Source organism: Mandrillus leucophaeus, unplaced genomic scaffold (assembly GCF_000951045.1).
Source record: "Mandrillus leucophaeus isolate KB7577 unplaced genomic scaffold, Mleu.le_1.0 Scaffold299, whole genome shotgun sequence".
In the NCBI taxonomy this organism is placed as follows: Eukaryota; Metazoa; Chordata; class Mammalia; order Primates; family Cercopithecidae; genus Mandrillus; species Mandrillus leucophaeus.
The window spans coordinates 2847006-2871068 of NW_012103131.1; positions in this window are offsets into that span (position 1 = coordinate 2847006).

Here is a 24063-nt window from a genome sequence, read left to right on the forward strand (position 1 = left end):
GTTTAAAAAAAAGTGTTTTAGAAAAGAAAATGCAAACCCATAACTCCAAGCCTAGGCAAGGACAGCTACATGCGTTAGCTAATGCATAATTGCAGACTATTCCCTGCTTTTTCCTTATGCTTTTATTACCCCCAAAAGGAGCTCCAAGTGAAATATTAATAATATTACTACTGTAATATTATTACACATTATTACCTCCGCAATGGTAGCTGCAGAAGGGCATCTTTGTTTTCATTCCAATGTGACCTACATTGGATTCATTTTTCCAAAATGGCACCAGAAATGTCTTATCCATTTCCTCAGTAACTGGTGAAATGGAACAAATAAGACTGATCATTTTCTTCTATGAGAGATACATTTGAGTAAAGCAATCTTGTGCCTATGGGGATGGTGGGGGAAATTGGCATAAGTGAATTAAATGTTGGACTTGCAGTTCTATTGGACTTCAGACAAACATCTATGCTGATTGAACACTGATTTGCTGGCATTCCTCAAATCACAGTTCTGCCATCTCAGCATCCCAACTCTTGCAATCTTTTCCATGTGCTTCTTTATGGATGGGCAAATCACCTGACCGTAGCTGCCTGGAACCAAGCTGGCATTGCAGTTTTGCCATTCTTATTCAGTGTCATCTGATGCCTGCCGTCACTTGCCAGCCTCATTTACGCATTGCCAGTTCTGAGGGGGGGGAATCAAATCTAATTTGAGCACCATTTTATCTGCTTATTTTACCCACAGATGTGAGTCCATTTTTCTGTAGATTATATAAGTATTTAAGCTTTCATTCCAACTGTTTGTCAGCACTTACTACAACAGACAACCAACTAGACAACCCCCACAGTGCCAGAAATACCTTTGCGTGAACCTTATTATCAAAAATAGAATGCAATCAAGACCAGTGGAGGTTACAGTAAAGTCACCAAAAATGACTCAAACGTCCCTCTGAGCTAGCTCCTATGTTCTGAAAATATGTGGTGGGTGGAACGAGTCTTTTATATTCCCAGATTTGGCTCCTCCAAGCGAAATATTAATATTATTACTGTTGCATTTGGCAATATGAAGAAGCTTCCAGTAATAAGCTGAACAGACAAAGACATCTGTATTCACTGCAGGTTTTCAGAACCACAATTTATGTGGTAATGTAGGTGTGAGTCCCCGGGCACATAAGTTGATCAGGGAGTTACTGAAACCCTTGAGGATAACTCATTCACTCAAAGGAAGATTCACTGGGGAAAGTGAATAAAGCACTATGTCAGCAAAACGTTGCTACTGTGAATCAGGACTCAGTTACTCTTTCTGGCTGGATGATCTCAGATGCAAATGACTTAATGTGGGTATCCAGGAAGTCAATGGGTAGAAATATGACATTTCATAGGTGTAAAGACTGTGTGTCTGACTGCACGCAATTTTAGTCTGATGAATGCCTATGGTTTTCTGGTGGGCTTTGTGAAGTGGGTTGCCTTGTGGTATTGGAGCTTATGCTCCGCAAGGGTTTCAAGAACTTCCTGATCACTGGAAGCTTCTTCATGTTGTCAAATGCAACAGTAGTAGTAGTATTAATATTTCATTTGGAGGAGCCAAAATTGGGAACATAGAAGGTTCATTTCACCCACCACACACTTTTAAAACGTATGAGCTAGCTCAGAGGGACATTTGGGTAATTTTTGGTGACTTTACTGTAACCTCCGCTGCTCTTGATTGCATTCTATTTTTGATAATGAGGTCCGTGCAAAGGTATTTCTGGCACCATGGGATTGTCTGTTTGGTTGTCTGTTGCAGTAAGTGCTGACAGACAGCAAGATGGGAAAGTGATGATTGCAGTGGCCTGTTCTGGAGGGAGACCAAGAGGAAGACTGATTAAAGACCAACAGAGAGAGGAGCAGTGTGGGAGCAGCCCCTGCCCAATGGGCTTTGGTGGCCTAGAGCCATGAGAAGGTCTCTTCACCTCACCCTGCCATAATAGTGACCTTTAGGAAATTTAAGTTGCCCTGAACCCCATGCCCCCAGCTTGCCACATCCAAAAGTTAAGTGCATAAGCTGAAGTTTGTGGTTCAGGTCTAAAACAGAGGCAGAAACAGTGGGGGTGGGGGGCGGACAGTGAGTGTTGACTTTAAAACCTGAAGGGCCCTAGAAGGAGAGGGTTCTGGTGGGCAGAGGGCATGCAGGGGAACAGGACTGCCACCTCTCCACTCTGCATAACCCCTGGAAGCCTGGAAAATGGAGGCTCTTTGCGCAGAACCATCCTGGGTTCTCTTCATCCTCTTTATCACATAAGTCAGCAAGATGAATGAAGCAAGAAACCTCTGTGCTCCTCAGATGAAGCTTCTATCTGCTGATGGCATTGTTATTCTCATCTATGGCTGAGATGTCTGGGTGAGGGAATTTCTTCTGGATAAGAAGACGTCCTTCTTTTAGGGCCATTTGGGGTTTGTGCAGAGGTAATCCACTAAACAGAATTCTGGGCTCAGGAATGGGTTTCCCACCCGTTAAATGCTTAAATCTTGAGGTTTGCTGGCTCCTGATGGCCGGCTCCTTCCATCTCTCTGGCTCCTAGGCCTGCTACTGGAGCTCTGGAGGACAGCACTGTCTCCCTACAGCAAGGGTTGGCAATCTTCTTCTGGAAAGGGCCAGATAGCAAATATTTTCAGCTTTGCGGGCCAATGTTTGTAGCACCTACTCGAATCTGCTGTTATTGTGTGAAAGTAGCCACAGACAACACATGAACGAGTGGACGGAGGATATTAGTTTGCTGACTTCTGGCCCAGGTTATGTTGGTTAGTCAACTGGGTCAGGCAATAAATCCTCCATTTGTTTAACAGATGTTGACTATTCATCTGCTCGGTACCAGACACACTTCTAGGTGTTTGAGATACATCAGAGAACAACACAGATGAAGGTCCCTACAGCTCTGCATTCTTGTAGCTTACGTTTTAGTTGGCGGGGATGGACAGGCCCATGTGATGATTACCTGCTATGCATCTATTCTCCATCCTTCTCCACCCTTCTTCAGAGATGCTCGTGTCCCTGGTGGCCCGTATGGATAGCATCTTCCCATGGGGTCCATCCTCCAACATCATGCCCCCAGTGTTTTCCCATTCATCCAGCCAATGAGAGGCACAGGCATGGGCATTTTAAATTTCTCCTTCTTATCAGATAGTCAATTATACCAATTTAAATGCATATTGTTATATTAGTACTATAGCTACGTACATGTTGTGTTTCTAAGCAACATAGTTGTTCTGAAGAGACTCTATTGGAGGCCTGAAGAGCTGAATGCTTGAGCATGGAGTTGGACTGACTTGGGTGTTAAAGTTACTTCACTTCTTGGAGCTTCCATTTTCTCACCTGTCAAATGAAAATAATAGTAAAACCGCCAACCCCATAGGGTAGTCATGAGGATGAAGTGTAATAACACAGGGAATGTATAGGACACAGCACTTGTCCTGTAGCCTGACTCATAGAAGAACCTCAATGAATGGTAGTGATAATCAGTATGTAACACATGGTATGGTGTAGGTCATGTTGGTGAGTTACATTCATTATTGTGCCTACTCTGAACACACCCTTTTGTATTATGAGTACAGTAGGCCCGAGGGCAGCTGCAAGAAAAGAGATTCAGTTGGCTTTGGTGCAAATGTGTCTTGTATTGATCCAAGGGGCCATTAGAAAAATCTGACTCCCCTTCCTGAGAAAAATCCCAAACAGATTCCCACAGCCCACCAATCCTGAGACAACTCCTCTCATCCTGAATCCTCTTTTTAACTGCTGGGTGAGTGCCAGACCAAGGACCACTTTTGTGGTGGATAGTGCCATCTGCTCTATGTGGAAGGAGAAATGGCACAACTGAGAATAGATACGTGGATTTCTACACACTGGTCAATGACCTTGGCAACTGGTTGGGACTGGAAGAAAAAAGACAGAAAAATAAGAGATAAGGAGGGCTGGTGTGGACAAGTGTGAGTGGGCAGAGTGCTGAAGATTTTTGTATCACATATTAATGCCCACCAGAAACATCCATTGTAGATAAAGAACTGGAAAACAAGGTAGACAAATGACTTGGCTAGTTGACATTAACCGCACTTCATCATTGGTCACGCAGAAGCAAGAGTATAAGCGCGTGAATGGAGGGGCCTTGGTGGCAGAAGTGGAGGCTATGCATGAGCTCAAAAGCGTGGATTCGACTTAACAAGATAATTCTAGCTATTGCTTCCTCTGAATGTCCAGCCTGCAGCCACAGAGACCCACGTGGAACCTCTGGTATGGCACTACTTCTAGAAAAGACCAGACACTTGGAGGCAGGTCAGCTTCTTTGGGCCCTGGCATTCTGGAATGGCCAATGATTCATCCTCAAAGGGAGACATTATTCCAGGTATGGGCTGCCTTTATTGTCCACAGAGCCTCAGCCAGCACTGTTGTCTGATGGCTTATAGAAGGCCTGGTCCACAGGCCTGAAATCCCACCCACCATAGCATTCAACCAAGGGACATGCCTCTTAGGGAGGGGAGTGTGGAAGTGAACTGGTGGCTTATATTACATACCGTACCATCCAGGAGCAGCCAGCCTCAGTGAATGCTGGGACAGCCTTCTAGAGGCACAGCTGTAGTGCCAGCTCAAGGGGAACCCTCTGGAAGGATAGGTGCCAGACTTCAGGACACAGTATGCACATTCAGAGACCTGTAGATGGCTGGTCCTGTCTCTCCAGTAGGAAGAATGCATGGTTCCAGGAACTGATGAGTAGAAGCAGTCATGGCTCCATTGACTATCACGCCCAATGACTGACTGGGGAACTTTGTGTTTCCTGCCCCCACCACTCCGGGTTCTCTTTAAAAAAAAAGTTGCAGCCTGACAAACACTACCCCAGCCAGGTGATCAAGGTTAACAGCAATAGTGAAAAGTGATACAGAGAGCATGCACCCTTGAAATGACGCGATGCGAGGGTCACTTTACCTCCCCAAAACACGTAACCCCAGTCTAGTCAGGAGAAGAACACCAGGCAAATGTCAATACAGGGGCATCCTACAACATCACTGACAGTGCTCCTCAAAACCCTCAAGATCATCAGAAACAAGGAAAGCCTAAGAAACTGTCACAATCAGGAGAGATGGTGACACCTCATCGAAGGAGATGTAACGACCAAATGTGATGTCCTGGATGGGATCCTAGGACCAAAAAAGGACATTAGGGGGAAACTGCAGAAATCTGAACAATTGTTTATCACTCTTCAGTTACCTGAATTCTAATTTAGTTATGTAACAGTGAATGATTATTTAGTTAGTTGTGTATCAACATTGGTGTATTCAGATGTTGATAATAGAGGACACTGGGTGTGGGGTGTATGGAAAATATGTACTTTCTTCACAACTGTTGTGTAAATCTAAAACTGTTCTCCAATTAAAAGTTCAATTAAAAAAAAATTTCCTTGTCCCCAAAGGAACAAGGGTCTTCTAAGGGTCTCACTGAACTAGAAGCTTTAGTGCTGTGCCTCAGGAGTAGTGTTCTTGGCTGGAGAACTGCCCCACGGGCAAGGGATTTGCTTTTCCTTTCCTTCTTTTTGAAGATGCTTGGGAAATGTGGTGCCATAGTGTAGGCATCCTGTGCTCTGGATCCTCTGCTGCCCTTACTTTCCCTTTACAGCCAACACAGGTCAGAGGACACGGGGCTTCCAGCCAGAGCTCGGGACCTGGCAGAACTGGTTTCATCAAATTCTGTGCTGGCTACCTGTGCTATGGGAGCCACAAGGTTTTCTTTCTTTTCTTTTCTTTTCTTTTCTTTTTCTTAAAAATTGAGCTGGAGTCTCACTCTGTCATCCAGGCTGAAGTGCAGTGGCGAGATCTCGGCTCAACCTCTGCCTCTCAGGTTCAAGCAATTCTCCTGCCTCAGCCTTCCGAGTAGCTGGGATTATAGGTATGTGCTACCACGCCCAGCTAATTTTTGTATTTTTAGTAGACAGGGGGTTTCGCCATGTTGGTCAGGCTGGTCTTGGACTCCTGACATCAAGTGATCTGCCCGCCTTGGCATCCCAAAGTGCTTGGATTACAGGCGTGAGCCACCGCACCCGGCTTTTACCACTCCATTCTCACTTACTGCTTGGAATTCATTCCAATCTTCCTGTTGAAAACAGTCTTATTGGAGATTACTGATTTATGGTATAACCTGAACTGGCTGCTTTTTTTTTTTTTGGAGATGGAGTCTCGCTCTGCTGCCAGGTTGGAGTGCAGTGGTGCAATCTGGGTTCATGGCAAACTCTGGCTCCTGGGTTCAAGCGATACTCCTGCCTCAGCGTCCTGAGTAGCTGAGACTACAGGCATGTGCACCACACCCGGCTCATTTTTTGTATTTTTAGTAGAGATGGGGTTTCACCATCCTGGCCAGAGGATGGTCTCAAACTCCAGACCCCATGATCTGCCAGCCTTGGCCTCCCAAAGTGCTGGGATTACAGACGTGAGCCACTGCGCCCGGCCATGGACTGGCTACTTTCTAATATTGCTATATGACATTGTTCTGGGATTTCTTGATTAGTTTCATTATTGCCTATTTCTTACTTTCCCACTCCTTTTTCCTTTTCGGTTTTAACACTTTTTTTGTATGGCTGAAATTACATCCTTGATGCGTTTGCTTTTGAGGTCTTGGTCATGAAGTCTTCACCTAAGCCAATATCTAGGAGGGTTTCTCCAATGTTATCTTCTAGAATTTTTCCAGTTTCAGGTCTTAGATTTAAGTCTGATCCATCTTGAGTTGATTTTTGTATAAGGTGAGAGATAAGGATCCAGTTTCATTCTTCTACATGTGGCTTGCCATTTATTCTAGCACCATTTGTTGAATAGGGTGTCCTTTCCTCACTTTATGTTTTTGTTTGCTTTGTTGAAAATCAGTTGACTATATTTGGCTTTATTTCTGGGTTATCTATTCTGTTCCATTAGTTTATATGCCCATTTTTATACCAGTAGCATGATGTTTTGGTGACTAAGGCCTTATAGCATAGTTTGAAGTCGGGTAGTGTAATGCCTCCAGATTTGTTCTTTTTGCTTAGTCTTGCTTTGGCTATGCGGGCTTGTTTTTGGTTCCATATGAACTTTAGGATTGTTTTTTCTAGTTCTGTGAAGAATGCTGGTGGTATTTTGATGGGAATTGCATTGAATTTGTAGATTGCCTTTGACAGTATGGTCATTTTCACAGTATTGATTCTACCCATCTATGAGCATGAGATGTGTTTCCACTTGTTTGTGTCGTCTATGATTTCTTACAACAGTATTTTGTAATTTTGTGTGTAGAGGTGTTTCACCTCCTTCATTAAGTGTATTCCTAAGTATTTTATTTTTTTTGCAGCTATTGTAAAAGGGGTTGAGTTATTGTTTTGATTCTCAGCTTGGTCACTGTTGGTGTGTAGCAGAGCTACTGATTTGTGTACATTAATTTTGTATCCTGCAACTTTGCTGAAATCATTTACCAGTTCTAGGAGCTTTTTGGAACAAAGAAACTAAAAAGCTTCTGCACAGCAAAAGAAGTAATCATGAGAGTAGGCAGACAACCCACAGAGTGGGAGAAAATCTTCACAATCTATACATCCAACAAAAGAGTAATTTGCAGAATCTACAAGGAACTCAAACAAATCAGCAAGAAAAAAAACCAAACAATCTCATTAAAAAGTGAGCTAAGGACATGAATACACAATTCTCAAAAGAAGATATACAAATGGCCAAAAAACGTGTAAAAATTCTCAGCATCACTCATGATCAGGGAAATACAAATCAAAACCACCTTACTCCTGCAAGAATGGCCATAATAAAAAAATAATAGATGTTGGCCTGAATGCAGTAAAAAGAGAACACTTCTACACTGCTGGTGGTAATGTAAACTTGTACAACCACTGTGGAGAACAGTGTGGAGATTCCTTAAAGAACTAAAAGTAGATCTACCATTTGATCCAGCAATCCCACTACTGGGTATCTACCCAGAGGAAAAGAAGTCATTATATGAAAAAGATACTTGCACATACATTTTTATAGCAGCACAATTTGCAATTGCAAAAATATAGAAACAGCCCAAATGCCCATCAATCAACAAGTGGATAAAGAAACTGTGAGATATATATATATGTGTGTGTGTGTGTGTGTATATGTGTGTGTATATATATACATATATATAGTGTGTGTATATATATGTATATACTACTCAGCCATAAAAAGGAATGAATTAATGGCATTCGCAGCAACCTGAATGGAATTGGAGACTACTATTCTAAGTGACGTAACTGCGGAATGAAAAACCAAACATCATATGTTCTCACTCATAAGTGGGAGCTAAGCTGTGAGGATGCAAAGGCATAAGAATGATACAATGGTCTCTAGGGACTTGGAGGGAAGGGTGGGAGGGAGTGAGAGATAAAAGACTACAAATTGGATTCAGTGTATACTGCTTAGGTGATGGGTGTACCAAAATCTCAGATATCACCACTGAAGAACTTACTCATGTAACCAAATACAACCTGTTCCCCCAAAACCTATGGACATAGAAACAATTTTTAAAAAGAACTTATTTATGTAACCAACCACCATCTGTTACCCCAAAACCTATTGAAATTTTAAAAAGATTACATCCTTGAGTAACTTTCTCAAAAAGATGTATTAGAAATACATTCTCTTCATCTTGTATTTGTGAAAACGAGAAAGTTCATCAAACTCTCCAATTACGCCTTTGGAGTGTGCTGTTTCCAGCCAAGACCTTGATCAATGCACTAGGTTTGAAATGATAAACGTGCAGATTCTGAAGATCTTGCTTTGCTGACCTCTAGTATCCATTTGGTTACGGATAAGTCTGATGCCGATTCAGTTTCCTTCTAGGTAATTTCTTTCTCTCTGGAAGCCATTAGGATTTTTTTTTTTAAATGAATTCTTGCTGCTATGAAATTTTATAAATATACGCTATATTAGTTAGGAATACCTTTTTAGCGTTTAAAAAAAACCCACCAAAAATACTCAATTAACAACGGCTTAAGCAATATTTGTAAGAAGTAGGTGGTCCCAGATTAGAAGCACCACTTCAGTGGCATCATCAAGGGCTCAGGCCCTTTCTGTCTGTCCTGCCTTATGAAGGATGTGGAAGGAACAGAATCTTGTCATCCTTGGCTTGTTGCCTCGTGGTTGAAAGACGGCTCCCACGTCATATCCTTGCACCAGTGCAGAGAAAATCACTTCTCTTCATGAGGTTCGGAATTTTGTCGTGAAAGAACAGCTTCTTATTCCATCTCTCTTGAACATTTCCTTGGCCAGAACCTAGCTACATGTTGACTCCTAGACACTCATTGGTAGAAGACACTGGAATTTATTAGGATTGGTTAAAATCAGTTATAGTTGATTCCCTGGGGCTGAGAGGGGCGTGCCATTCCTGATGTCATAGGATCTCTGCCTGCTACCTAAGCTCAGAATGTGGAGAGCTGCTAGCAGGAAGAAAAGGGAGGTTCTTTTGGGGTAGTCTATGGAGAATATCCACTTGGTATGTCTAGCCGTGGTCTTTTTCACTGTCATGCTTTTAATTTGAAGTCTCACTTCTCCTTTTTGCTCTAGGAATTTTTTCTCTCATTATTTCTTTGCTAACTTCGTCCTTTCTGCTTTTTCTAGTCTCTCTTTCTAGAATATTTTAAAATGAATATTGGATCTCCTGGACCAGTCCTTTCTATTTATTAACTTTTCTCTTGAATATCCTATTTCTCTGCCCTTTTTTTCTCTTTATTTCACAAGATTTTCTTGACATCATCTTCTATCCCTTGTCTTTTTATTCTATTTTTATTTCATTTGTTATTTTATTTCAGATCTATTTTGGCTATATATCTATAATTCTTGTTCTTTTTAAAAAAAATTATATCTTTTTCTTATTCTAAAGAAACACTATAATTTCAAATCTCTTGGAGGATATTAGAGGGCGTTTAAAAAAACTCCTTGTCTATTTCTTCAGTTATCTCTGTTTCTTGCAGAGTCATTTTTGCTGATGTTGTTGATTTATTTATCTTTCTTTTTCGTAGTGCAGATTCTCCTCTCACGTCTGGTATATTTAAAGATAAGAAAATGCAAATGCCTACTTTGGGGCCTGAGGCACATTTAGGGCTTGTTGACCTGAGGGCTCAGCATTCACTGGGGTGCAGGGGACCGAGGGCCAGCTTCCAGGAGGGCCAGCTTCCAGGATGGGTTGGTCCCATGCACCAAGTGAGGAGGCCTCTGTCCTGGGCCAAGAGTGCTCTCACTAGCTGCCTTGGTTCACCCTAGAGTCTTACATAGATTTATTTAGAGAAGAACTCTAGGTTTTCCTCGTAGGTAATGATGCCTGGCTGACCCCAGATTGGCCTGCAGAGAAAGCGATGTGTGAGTGTATATGGGCTGGACCATTCAGAATAGAGGCTTTTAACAAATGCCCAACTTCTCACCACTGCCCACTGGAGATCTGCAGTTTTCAAGTCTGCAGACGCTGGGGACACTTCTGGGCAGACTGACCTCTTCTGTGTACAACTCCTGGCTAGGATCCACCTCCCTTTGCTCTGTTTCAGCAGCCAGGACTCCCCCATCACCTTTACATCATCTGGAAATTGGTTTAAATCATGTATTCTCTGATGGTTTCCTTTGGTTTTTTTCTTTGGTGTGGGCTCCCACATTTTAAAAATTCCTTCACTTTTACTTTAATGGAATCTCAGGAGAAAGGAGACAAATGCTAGGAAGCAGTCTGCAATCTTGACCTGGAGGGCGAATGTCAAGGTTTTTTTTTTTTTTAATTGATTCATTACTCTTTCTTAATTACAATTTTTTTGTTGTTGTTTTTGAGATAAGGTTGTGCTCTGTCACCCAGGCTGGAGTGCAGTGGCGCGATCATGGCTCATTGCAGCTTCAGTCTCTTTGGCTCAAGAGATCCTCCCACTTCAGCCTCCTGAGTAGCTGGGACTACAGGTCCACACCTCCACTTGGCTAATTTTAAAAAGTTTTTTTTGTGGAGATGGGAGTCTCATCACGTTGCCCAGGCTAGTCTCAAACTCCTGGGTTGAGGTGATCCTCTTGTCCTGGCCTCCCAAAGTGTTGGGATTACAGTTGTGAGCCACCACACCCAGCAAACCTTAATTTTTTATTGTAAAATACACCATAAACTTGATCATGTTAATCATTTTAAGTGTATAGTGTAGTAGCATTAAGTGCATTCCCACTGTGTGCAACCAATCTCCGGAGCTCTCTTTATTTCACAAAACTTCAGCTCTATGCCCGTTAAATAACAACTCCCTGCTCGCTGCTCCCCTCAGCCCCTGGCAACCGTCGTTCTACTTTCTATCTGTAAGAATTTACACCTTGAAGTACCTCATGTAAGTGAAACCGTATGGTATTTGCCTTTTTGTGGCTGGCTTATTTGGCAGCATATGGTCCTAAGGTTCATATATGTCGCAGCATGGGTCAGAATGTCCTTCCTTTTAAAGGCTGAATAATATTCCATTGGATGAATAAACCATATTTTGTTCATCCACTCATCCATGGTGGGAAGCTTGAGGCGCTTTCACCTTCTGGCTGTCGTGGGTAATGCTGCTATGAATGTGGATGCCAGTATTGTTGAGTTTTGAAAGGCCTGTAGCAGAGGAGACCCCCAGCCACTAAACCCAAAGCAGATGTATTTGTATGTAAATTTCCCATCGCACTGGAATTAAGATGCTATAGTCACATTGTCATCCACAAAATACTCCTGTGTTTAGAGTTTTACTTGACACACTTCTTCTGGGTCCATTATTATAACCAATGAGGTAGCTAGAGTAGATAGCACTATTTTTGCATCACAGTGAAAGACTTCGAGCTACAAAGAGGTTAAGTGACTTGCCTAAGCTAATAAACAACTAAAAGTACTGAATAATTTTGTCAGCCTGAAAGACGTTGCTGAACGTGTTTGTTTACATCAACTCTGTTGTGGGCTGATTGTGGAGACAGGACCACAGAATGATCATCTTTAATCTAGTAAATTTAATGCAACTTCTCCTAACAGATAAGCCAGGTTGACATGGTAAATTCTGTGTGAAAAAGAGAAATCCGTCTGAAGCTCTGCCAGCCAAGACAGAATAGTAGATATGATTTAACTATTAAAATTACAGAGATTTGTTCGTCTTTATTTTTTATGGAGGGAATCAAGGTAAATGTTCTTGGGTTGTTGGCAGTATTCCTTCCATTTGTATATTCCTTCTAAACATGAACATTATGTTGTTTATTCATCTGTTAATGACAGCTGATTATCAAACCATAAATATACATGTTGGGTCTAATGGTTTGTGAATGTTAAGCATCAGACAGTAATATCGCGGGTATTTAGAGAAGAACACTACAGCTACATCCCAATCACTATCTAGCTTGTCAGTTTCCTGTAGAATTATCTGATTCTTTGTGCTGTCAGCTGAATCATGTGTTAGGCAGAAAGCAGATTTTTTTCCCATTATTGCTATTTTTTCCTCCTCGTCAGTAAACAGACTTTTTTAAAAAAAGAAGAAAGAAACACAATTCTCTTGTGTAATCGAGGCTCCAGATATCACATTTTCTCTATTACTTGTGGAAAACAGCAAATCTGATTTCTTGAGGCTTTTCATGTTCAAATCATTTCAGGAACATTAGCAAATACATATTCACTCAGTATTTCCGTACCATATATTGGAGAAAATAAGAGATATGAAGATGCTAAAGTTCAAATTAAAGGACTTTCACCCTGCTGCCCTCAAGTCCCTTGGTACTTATTTAAAATGTTTAAAAAAAATCTGGCCACTAGTGGTTTACTCTCTGCACAGCAAGATACATGTTTGTATCCTAAGCAATGAGGCAGAGAAGCGTGGTGTTCAGGCTTTGACAGTATGCTAATGTGTGCTGGGGAAAGACGCACCGGTCCCCAGGGTGCAACCAGGAGCCTCTGAGAACTTTTCTTAAAAGGTCTTCATTCTTCCATTCACCCAGCAAACAGTGGTTAAGCATTTCCTAGTGCAGGTGTGCACTCAGCCTTGGGCAAATAGGAAGTTCCTGCCTCGTGGTTCTCAAAGCCGGAGGAATAGGGACAGCATGGCAGAGCAGAAAGGGCATGGTCAGAATCCCAGCCCACCTACCTGCAAAGGGCATGGCCTTAACCTCTCCAGGCCTTCCCCTGGGGCAGCGATGGTAATATCCACCCCGAAGAGCGAAGAGCGGAGGATTAACTGATTGGCCTACAGCTGGTGCATGGCACAGAGCTGCAGCCTTCTGGGACACTCCTGGCTTATTTCCATTTCTTTCACTGCCCTTCACTCCTTCCAACCCGGTTTCCATTCCAGACACTCCACCAGCAATGCTTTATTATCCTCCTCCATTTTTGGTGCTGCGTTAGACCCTACCACCTTCAAACTCTTGCCTTCTTTCCCCACACTTACCACCATGCTCTCTTTCTCACTCTCTCTGATCTCTCCTTCTCTGGATACTTTGTTTTCTTTTCTTCTCTCTCTCTTCTCTCCTGAATAGTGGATTTTCACGAAGTCTCTGCTCATTCATCTCTCTGTAATATTGCTCCTTTAACACAAACCGTATTTTCAAATCCTTCTTATTCTTTAGACATCACTAATGTCATATTTCTGGCTTCAGCTATCATCCTTACTTTGATGACTCCAAAATTTCTATCTATTTTCATAGCCAAACTTCTAGCTTCAATTTTCAACCAAATTCCCAACCCGAGTGTTCATTTTCAACTCGAAATCTCTAATGTTATACATACCATCTTTGCCCCAAATAAACTCCCCTATTAGATTTTTCATTTTTTTATTCTCTGTCAGTAGCACTATTTTTTCAATTATCCACAAAGGAAATATGAGAGTCAAATTTATTTATTTTTCTTTTCTTTAGCTGCTTTATCATTTACTAAAACTATTTTTCTTTTTAGGAAATTAATTAATTAAATTTTGTTTGTTTGTTTTTAGAGACAGGATCTTACTATATTGCCCAGGCTGTAGTGCAGCAGCTATTCACAGTCCAGATCAGAGTGCATAGTGCACTGCAGCCTCCAACTCCTGGCCTCAAGTGATCCCCCCACCTCACCCTCCCAAGTAGCTAGAACTACAGACGTGCACCACAGCACGCAGATAAAACCATGTTTCCTCTTTCAAAACATTTATGAGCAGAAAAGTGTCAGATTAAGTCACAAAAGACAACAAAAAAATTTTTTTACGCTCCTTAAATAAATAGAAGAGCTGGGCGCAGTGGCTCACACCTGTAATCCTAGCACTTTGGGAGACCGAGGGGGGTGGATCTCCTGAGGTCAGGAGTTTGAGACCAGCCTGGCCAACATGGTGAAACCCTGTCTCTAGTAAAAACAAAAATTAGCCGGGCGTGGTGGTGGGCACCTGTAATCCCAGCTACTTGGGAGGCTGAGGCAGGAACAATTGCTTGAACCCAGGAGGCGGAGGCTGCAGTGAGTCAAGATCATGCCACTGCACTCCAGCCTAGGCAACAGGAAAAAAAAAAAAAGAAAAAAAAATAGAAGAAACCTATAAATATATGAAGTAGCATGTACAGAATGATCCCAACCTTGTTGTAGCTGTATTGTTTGTTCATGTCTCTATTTCTCATCTACCAATATCATCTGTCTACATATGTGCATAAGATGGACTGAGTGTTCAGATAGTGTCTCTCACTAATGGAATTACAAACGAATTTTACTTTCTGTTTTAGGCTTCTTTTTCCTTTTTATTTTTTCTGAACTTTTGATGCCTAGGATGGGCTTTTGATGCCTAGGATAGGGCTCATTTTAAGTCTTGGTTATGACACACATGCAGCATTGGTTCCTTTATCCCCCCTTTTGTTTACTTATTTGTATGTTTATTGATGACTGCAGTGGGCATCGTGTCCACCTTCCAACCCAAGCCCTGGAACAATGACACTGCTCACATTTCCAGCAAGCTCCCCTTCATTTCCTAGGCCCTAGCAAGGTCGAAGGTATTACACTGGTCCACATCTCCTGTACAATAGTTAGTATGTCAGGCTTCTTATGCTGGTTGATAGGACATAAAATAGCATTTCAGTTGGGCACGATGGCTCACACCTGTAATCCCAGCACTTTGAGAAGCTGAGGTGGATGGATCACTTGAAGTCTGGAGTTTGAGACGAGCCTGGCCAACATGACGAAACCCCTCTGTACTAAAAATACAAAAATTAGTCATGCCTGGTGGCAGGCGCCTGTAATCCCAGCTACTTGGGAGGCTGAGGCAGGTGGATCACTTGAGGTCAGGAGTTTGAGACCAGCCTGGCCAACATGGTGAAACCCCATCTCTACAAAAAATACAAAAATTAGCTGGGTGTGATGGTGGTCACCAGGAATCCCAGCTACTTGGGAGGCTGAGGCAGGAGAATCACTTGAGCCTGGAAGGCGGAGGTTGCAGTGAGCCGAGATTGCACCATTGCACTCCAGCCTGGGTGACAGTGAGACCCCGTCTCAAAAAAAAAAAAAAAAAAAGAAAGCATGTCATTGTGGTCTTGATTTGCATCTCTTTAGTACTAACAAAATCGAACATCTCTTTTATATGTACAGTCTATGTGTTCTTCCTCCTCTGTGAACTTACAGGTTCATGTCTTTTTCATCTTTCATCTAGGGTGTTTGCTTTTATCATATTGATTTGTAGAAATAAGACAAAAGTGTCCACTAATACCACTGATATTCAACATTGTCCTGGAAGTCCTAGTCAAAAAATAAAAAAGTCATGAAAAATAAATCAAAGATATTGCAGTCTGAACTGAAGAAATATATGATTGTCATCATTTGCAGATGAAATTACTAAGTATAAAGGAAACCACAAATAAGCTACAAATGGTTAGAATTAAAGGAGAATTCAGCAAGGTGACTGGATACGAAATCAATAGATGAATGCCAGTGGCATTTCTATACACCAGCAGTAAATAGTTAAAAACTGTAATATTAGGAAGATCATTTGTAATAGTAAAATGATACTACACAATACTTATAATTAAACCTTAAAAAGATATGCAAGTCCAAAACTTAAAAGTATCAAATTCTTTGAGACACACTGAGAAGACCTAGATAAATAATTTTCATGCTCAAACTCATCATTAGAGTAATGTAAAATGAAACAACCATGTGATACCAATTTTAACCTATGTGATTAAAAAAGATTGATAACACCATATTAGTCAGTGCTCTCAAGAAAAACAGAACCAATGGGATATATATATATAGAGAGAAAGTGATTTATTATGAGGGATTGGTTCACAGACTTAGAAGTCCCATGGTTTGCTGTCTGCAAGCTGGAGGCCCAAGAAAGCTGGTGGTGTTGTATCAGCCCAAGCCCTAAAGGCTGAGAACTGGGGGAGCCAGTGGTCTGAATCTGAAGGCCTGAGAACCAGGAACAGGGATGTCTAAGGGCAGGAGAAGATGGATGTCCCAGCTGTAGTAGGGATAGAAAATTTTACCCTTTCTCTGCCTTTTCATTCTATTCGGGCCCTCAGTGGGTTGGGTGATGCCCTCCCATATTGGTGAGAAGGGCTCTTCTTTATTCAGTCCACTGATTCACATGCTAATCTCTTCTGGAAACACCCTCACAGATGCACCCAGAAATAGTGTTTTACCAGCTATCTAGGCATTCCTTAGCCCTGTTGAGTTGACACATAAAATTAGCCATCACAAACACTAAGTAGTGGCAAAGATATAGTGTAACAGGCAGTATCACACATTTTAGGTGTGAGTTCAAATTAGCACAGCTTTTTTGGAGAGAAATCTGGCAGCACTAATACAATTTTTAAATGTTTATACCCTTGGACACAGCAATTTTACTTCTGAAAATTTCCCTATAGACATATATGCATAAGAGTACAAAGACTTTTGTATAAGAATTTTCATCACTTTGTAATTTGGAACACTCTGTCTATGAGTAGATGAGTAGCTAAATAAGTTTCTATAGATGTGATATACAATGAAATACAGTATCAATCACTCATGGGAAATGAGATAAAATACACATGCTGAGATGAAAATATATCAAAGGCATTTGATTAAGGAAAGATGAGTGTGTCTTAGTCGGTTTCCCTGGAAGCAGAGCCTGAGGCAAGGATTTGGATGCAGGCAGTTTATTTGGGAAGCATCCCAGGAAGCAGGTGTGAGGGAGTAACGAGAATGAGGGAAGGAGCAAAGGGCATATGATCTTCACACAGTGTGGCAGCAGGAGCTTGCTTCAGCTGGGATCTCCTGAGAAGTGTAAGGAAGGGCTCCAGCATTGTCCCTTGTCCCGATTGAAGGACAGGAGACAGAAGGTGAAAAGATGGACAGTCTGTGCAGTGGGAGTTGTAGCTCACACAGAACTGCCCACTCCAGCTGTGGCTGAGATCAGAGGCAGTCCAGGGAAAGTGATGTGGGGCATCAGAGGAATCTGCTACAGACTAATTCAATTTAGGTAGAAGAGGATGTCTGCATACATCCCTAGAGGTATGTATGAGAAGGCTTCTTTTTCTTTTTTTTTTTTTTTTTGAGACGGAGTTTCACTCTTGTTGCCTAGGTTGGCGTGCAGTGGCACGATCTCGGCTCAGTGCAACCTCCATCTCCTGGTTTCAAGTGATTCTCCTGCCTCAGCCTCCTGAGTAGCTGGGATTACAGGCACCTGCCACCACAGCCACCATCAACGGCTAATTTGTGTATTTTTAGTAGAGATGGGGTTTCACCATGTTGGTTGGCCAGGCTGGTCTTGAACTCCTGACCTCGTGATCTGCCTGCCTCAGCCTCCCAAACTGCTGGGATTATAGGCGTGAGCCCCCATGCCCAGCCGAGAAGCCCTCTTAAGCTGTGATCAGATGAACTGCTGCCCTCCATTCCCTCCGTCAAGTAAACATAATGGTGACTGCATGGAAAGCTTGGGATGAGTAGGTTACTCTTTTTGTTCTCAAACATTAGGGAGCCTCAGAATCACCTGTAGGGCTTGTTAGAATGCAAATTGCTGGTCTCTGCTTCCAGGGTTTCTGATTCAATAGGTCTGGAGCAGGCTGGAGAATTTCCATTTCTAATAAGTTGTCAGGTGATGCTAATGCTGCTGGTCTAGTGATCATGTACTGAGAACCGCTCATCTAGAACATCTGTGTATTTTTCCCAGTCATTACCCAGAGCCTGTTGTGTTCCCAAACCTGTTCATGTCATCTTCACTTGTTATCATAGTCAGGTAATTTAATTAAATATTGCACGAACTAATGAGATACAAGTAGACAAAGAAAAAGAATTGTGTCTATACAAGTTGAATGCTACTGAAAAGACTCAATATAGATGAGTCATTGAAAACTTGCAAAATGTCACAAAAATTGAAAATTGAAAATTTATAAGAATCTAGAAGATTATTCAGAGATTACTCATAAATATCTTTAATTCTTGCTCTATATGAAGTACCTGCAACAAGAAATGAATGCCAATATATTATGGTGTGATCCATGTAAAAAATACACCTGAAATACCCTTGAGTATCAGAGAAGAGGCCATGTACCCATATTAGATTACTGTCAAATACATATAAATTTATTTGTTTTAATTTAATAAGAAAGTTTAAGGTGTTTATGTTTTTTTTTTCTGATTTCCTGCTTAGTTGACTATTTTGATCAACTAACCTGTCCTTATCTAATTGAATGAGAACTTCCATGTCTTCCAATTTTGAACCTTTCTGTTCTAAAGCAGGTTTCTCCCCAGGCATGAAGCTGAAAACTAGGAATTCCAATGAGGATCCTTCAATGTCCCAAATAGTATCTCATTATTTAAAAAAATGTCAATTCTATGTTTTCTACATTTTTCAGAATTGCTGCCAATCTACTTGGGTCATTACTCTGCTCACAAGTACACACTGAATAAAATCTAAATCCTCGGCATTCAGGCTCTCTCTGAAATGATTGACATCTGTCACTTGCTCTCCCTAATTTCTCACTTCTTCTCTTCATTTACCCTGTAGCACACATAAAATATCATTTCTTGACTATGCACCTGTGGGTTTTTTTCATGAGTTCTTTCCTCTGCTCCTCTGTCTAGAGAACTTCTATTTATCCTTCAAAACCCAGCCCAAATGTTTCATCTCTGAGAAGCCTTCCCAACTCCCTCTTTTGTTCTAATAGCTCTTTGTTGTACATGGTCCTTGATACTACTTGTCAGAATGCTTTGGAGTTTTTTGCTTTGGTTTCAGTGGAAGCTGTAGAATCTTAGCTTTCAGCATCTAGGACATTTGTAATATTTTCCCATCTTACTTTGTCATGTTACCTGAGCTGCGCTCCAGTCCTGACATTCTAGTCCTGAGTAGGGGCTCAGGAATATTTGTTGAGAAATATTAATGAGTAAACGAATAAACAAATGGACTCTCATTATATCTGACATATTTGATGTTTCTTATTCAAGCATCTGTAGACATAAAAACCCACCATAATTTAAATGACAACTTAAGTATAATATATGTTGACTTGAATCACTCACATCACTCACTCTTTCAGTGCTTAGCAATTTCTTCTTGTATCCATAATAAAGTCCATTCCTGTTTTAAAGCCTGTTTTTTAAAAAACAGAGTGAAGCTCAAATTGTTGAGAAGATAAGTAGCTTTATTAAACATGATAGCTTCGGTATTTTACAGATTCACCAGCGAAACTTCTCAACTGAGAGAATGTGATGCTGCTCAGGTTCTTTGGCTATAAACTCGGGGCAATAGCAGCAGTGACACCTCAGGGCCATGGTATTTAGTGAGATAGTTTATGTAAGGTGTCTGAATGCAGCAGGGACCCAACAAATACCAGTGGATTTAACTGACTAAATTTTTGTTAAACTGAGCACAAAAACAGAGACCAAACAGCGGCAGAGGCCAGAGCCAACCATGTGCAATCCCCTAAGACCCAGCGATTCCACTTCTAGCTCTATACCCAATAGAAAAGCTCACCAAGATGCATCTAAAGACCTGCCAAGGATGTTGACAGCTTCAGTACATGTAATAGTCCCAAACTAGAAACAATCCAGATAGCAGCATTAAAGTGAAGAAATGCATTGTGTTATATTCACACAATGGAACACTATGTGTCAACAAAAACAAATGAAGGACTCAATGTGGGACAACATGGATGAATCTCATAAGCACCACACGAAAGAAAGGAGTCATATGCAAAAGAGTACATACATCTTTAACTGATAAAAATCTTAACAAGTGAACTAATCTGCTGATAGAAATTGTGAGTGGGAGCAGAGACTGGGAGAGAGTCTGACAGGCCTTCTTGGATGCTGCAGTGTTCTAGATCTTGAGCTAGCGATGGTTATCTGGAGGTCCTCACTTTTTAAAACTTCATAAGGCTATTTATGAACGGTGTGCCTTTCTGTATGGATGCCACATTTCAATAAAAAGCTTAATTAAAATGACAAAAGACAAGCAGGTTGGGTGTTTGGGAAGATGGACTAGCAAACATAATGGCAAGGAATTCCTGGCGTTTGAACATATAGCAGAGATGTAGGGAAGCAATAAGGAGGATGCTTCAAGAACAGATCCTTAAGTCAATGTGTATCTAAGGATGAAAAACAAAACCTGTGATAGTAATGGCTTCTTTTCTTTTCTGGGTTACATGACAAAAATGCTTGTCATCTGATGAGATAAAAGGATAGCCATCTGGAAAAGTAAATAATCTAAACTTTACCCTGTACATTATGACAAATTCTAAATGAATCAAAGATGTATATGTAAAATAGAAAACCATTAATGTATTAGAAGATAAATGGGAGAGTTCCTTTTTAATCTTGGAATGGAGAAGGTCTTTCTGACTATGACACAAAAGCAAGAACCCATAAAAAATGGATACATTGGACTACACAATTATAAAAGCCTTCTGTTCAGTGAAACAACCACAATCACATCACACAAAAAAAAGCAAAAAAGAAAACATACAAAGCAAAGCCAAAAGACAAATGAAAACAGGACAGTTAAATTGTAATTTATCACAGTAAGAGGACTAAACTTCTGTCTTAGTCCCTATAATGGAATACCGAAGACTGTGTACTTTATAATAGAAATGTATTTGGCTCACAGTTCTCAAGGTTGGGAAGTCCAGGATCAAGGAGTTGCATATGATGAGGGCCTTCTTGCTATGTCATAACATGGCAGAAATCATCATGTAGTGAGAGAATGTGCAGGAGAGGATAAGAGAGGGCTGAACTTGCTTTTATAACAAATTCACTCTTGAGATAATGAACTCACTCCCACGATAATCGCATTAATCCATTTATGAGGGCAGAGCCCCCTCATGACCTAATTGCCTCTTAAAAGTCACCCCCTTCAACACTGTTGCATTCGGGATTAGGTTTCTAACACATGAACTTGGGAGGACACATTCACACCATAGCACCTTCCCAATACGTTATGAGCTTCTAGGAACAGATAAGAAAAAAACAAAAAAAGATAGGAAAACAGATAAAGCTTCTGAACACATAGTTTACGGAAAAGGAAATACAAATTGCTCTTTAAATATATGAAAAAATGCTTAACCTCATTCATATTATGAGAAATGCAAATGAAAACAGACTTTATTTTTCAACTAATCGATTGGAAGAGAATCACGTTTGACAATACCCTTTTGGTGGGCCTCTGGGCAACAGACATGTGTATACATTGCTGTTGGGTGTGCACACTGGTGCAACCCTTCTGGAGGCTATTTGACAATACCTATCAAAATGAGAAAAGTATATCCCTTTGGCCTTGAATTCCAGTTCTGAGATTTGTCTTACAGATCTACTAGTCCACATGCAAAATGCTGTGTATACCAGGTGACTCACTTCAGCATGGTAATCACAAGAGTAGAGACAATCCAAGACCATTGACAGATGGCTAGTTAAGCAGATGAGGCATCCATACAATGGAATACCATGTCAAAAGAAAGAAGCTCTCTGTTAAGGACAATGGAATTCCATGTATAAAGGAGGAAGACCTCTAAATAAGAAAAGATCTGTAAGATACACAATCATGCAGAACAAAGCAAAGGAGAAGAGTGCATATAACATGTGAAGGTATATGTGGGGGTAACCAAAGAATCTATATTAATAGTTGCTTGATCTGCATAAGGAAGCCTAGAAGAATACATTAAGAATATCAAAACAGAGGTTACCTGTGCGTGCAAATGGAGGTGGGCGGAAATTGTGAGAGGAAGGGATGGCTGGGAAGAAGACTTTTTCCTGGTTACCTTTTCCTGCTAAAAAATGTTGATCTTTGTGAACATATTAGCTATTCAAATAATTTAAAACACAGCTTGCGCTGGGTCTAGTTCGAATTAGAATGCCCCGCCTTCTTCTTAAGCTAGTGATTTAGCAAGGTAGAGAAGAGAGAATTTCTGTTTTGGGGGTTTTCAGTCTTTTCATTAGTAAAAGAGCAAACAGAAGTTATGTACTAATCCAGGATTTGTGCTTTCTTTCAATGACTTTTAGTGAAATAAAAGGATTGAAATCGGTTGCCTATTTTAGAGTCTCATCTTAGAGGACAGGGTTTTGTAAGGCTAGAATTTGGCAAGTGGGCACAACCAATGGGAAGCAGTTCTGGGTTCCCCATTTGTAGCTTCACAGGCAGAGACAAGAGCTGACAGATCAGAGGGAGCTAGCTGAGGGTTTGGCAAAAAACAATTTAGCAAACTCCAATTTTACCCAACTACCTGGACATTTCAAATAAAAGTAGCTTTTAGGTAAAAATGATTCGGGACAATTAACATAATTCCTTATTTTGTGTTGTGTGACTCAATAAAGAAGGATGATTCATAATCCATGGGCCAGCCCGTGTCCATATCCCATCGACCCTCTCGTGGGGGCAGGAGTGGTGTGGTGTTTGTTCATTCAACAGGCACTTTCTGAGGGAAGAACTGAATAAAAGCAGCAGCTCACCTCTATAATCCCAGCACTTTTGGGAGGCCGAAGCAGGAGGATCACTTGAGCCCAGGAGTTCAAGACCAGCCTGGGCAACACAGTGAGACCCCCCTTCTCTACAAAAAAAATTTTTTAAAAATTAGCTGGACGTGATGGTGTGTGCCTCTGGTCTCAGCTACTCGGGAGGCTGAGGTGGGAGGAGTGCTTGAGACCAGGAGGTGAGACTGCAGTAAGCCAAGATTATGCCATTGAACTCTAGCATGGGCGACAGAGTGAGAACCTGTCAAAAAAAAAAAAAAAAAAAAAGGAAAGGAAGCAGTTCTCTGTGTCTCTATCATTTGGTCAGCCCTCAAAGCATACAGCCAGTAGGGTGAAAAGGAAATTAACATGCAAGGTGCACAGGCACATGGCTAGTGGACCCAGGGTGGTGAGTGACTCTCAGTTAAAGAGAAGGTGAGGTGAAGTCGTCGTCTGCAAGTTACAGACTTTGAGAAATTGTCTCAATAAAGGAGAACTTCATTTGGCCTTAGGTGAGAGCCGATCAATAAATTAGTTGGCTGACGGTACAGACGTGCAGGGAGAACCAGGATCTATGTAAAACCAGGGACGCAGTGAAGAGTCAAGAGGGCGGGCAGCGAAGCAAAGGTAAAAAAACATTAATAAAATAAAAAGCTGCTCCAGCCCCAGCTTGCATTCCCTGTGATGCATAAACCAGGTGATCTTCCTTAGCCTTGGAAGAGGCAGAGAAGGTGAGAAGTGGGGGCCGATTGTCACAGGACTGTGGCCATCTATTTCCCCCGTGACCGTCTCCATTAGGACACGATAGAGGTGAGATCAATCAGAAAGCCACCGTCACAGGGAAGACGTCCCGGCCCCGTGTAAATGCGCTGTGAGCTGCTGTTAGTGACGCTAAGGCAGTTCCGAGAGGCGTCCTCACCCAGCCCCAGAGCTGCAGACTCAGGCAGGGCCCGAGGTGCTGAGCCGAGGGGCGTCCATCACCCGGACAGGGAAGGCAGACGGCCCTGGGCTCCCAGCTGGCCTTGTAAAACTTGAGTCATGGTGACAGAATTCCTTCCATCATCGTTTATGCTGCACCTTCCCTGCTGCATTACCGTTATTTAGCATCCTGCCGTCATCCATAAAGCACCTCGCTGCCGTGTGTTCTTTATTTCTCACCCTCCTGAGGTTTGCTGTTCTCATTCCGTG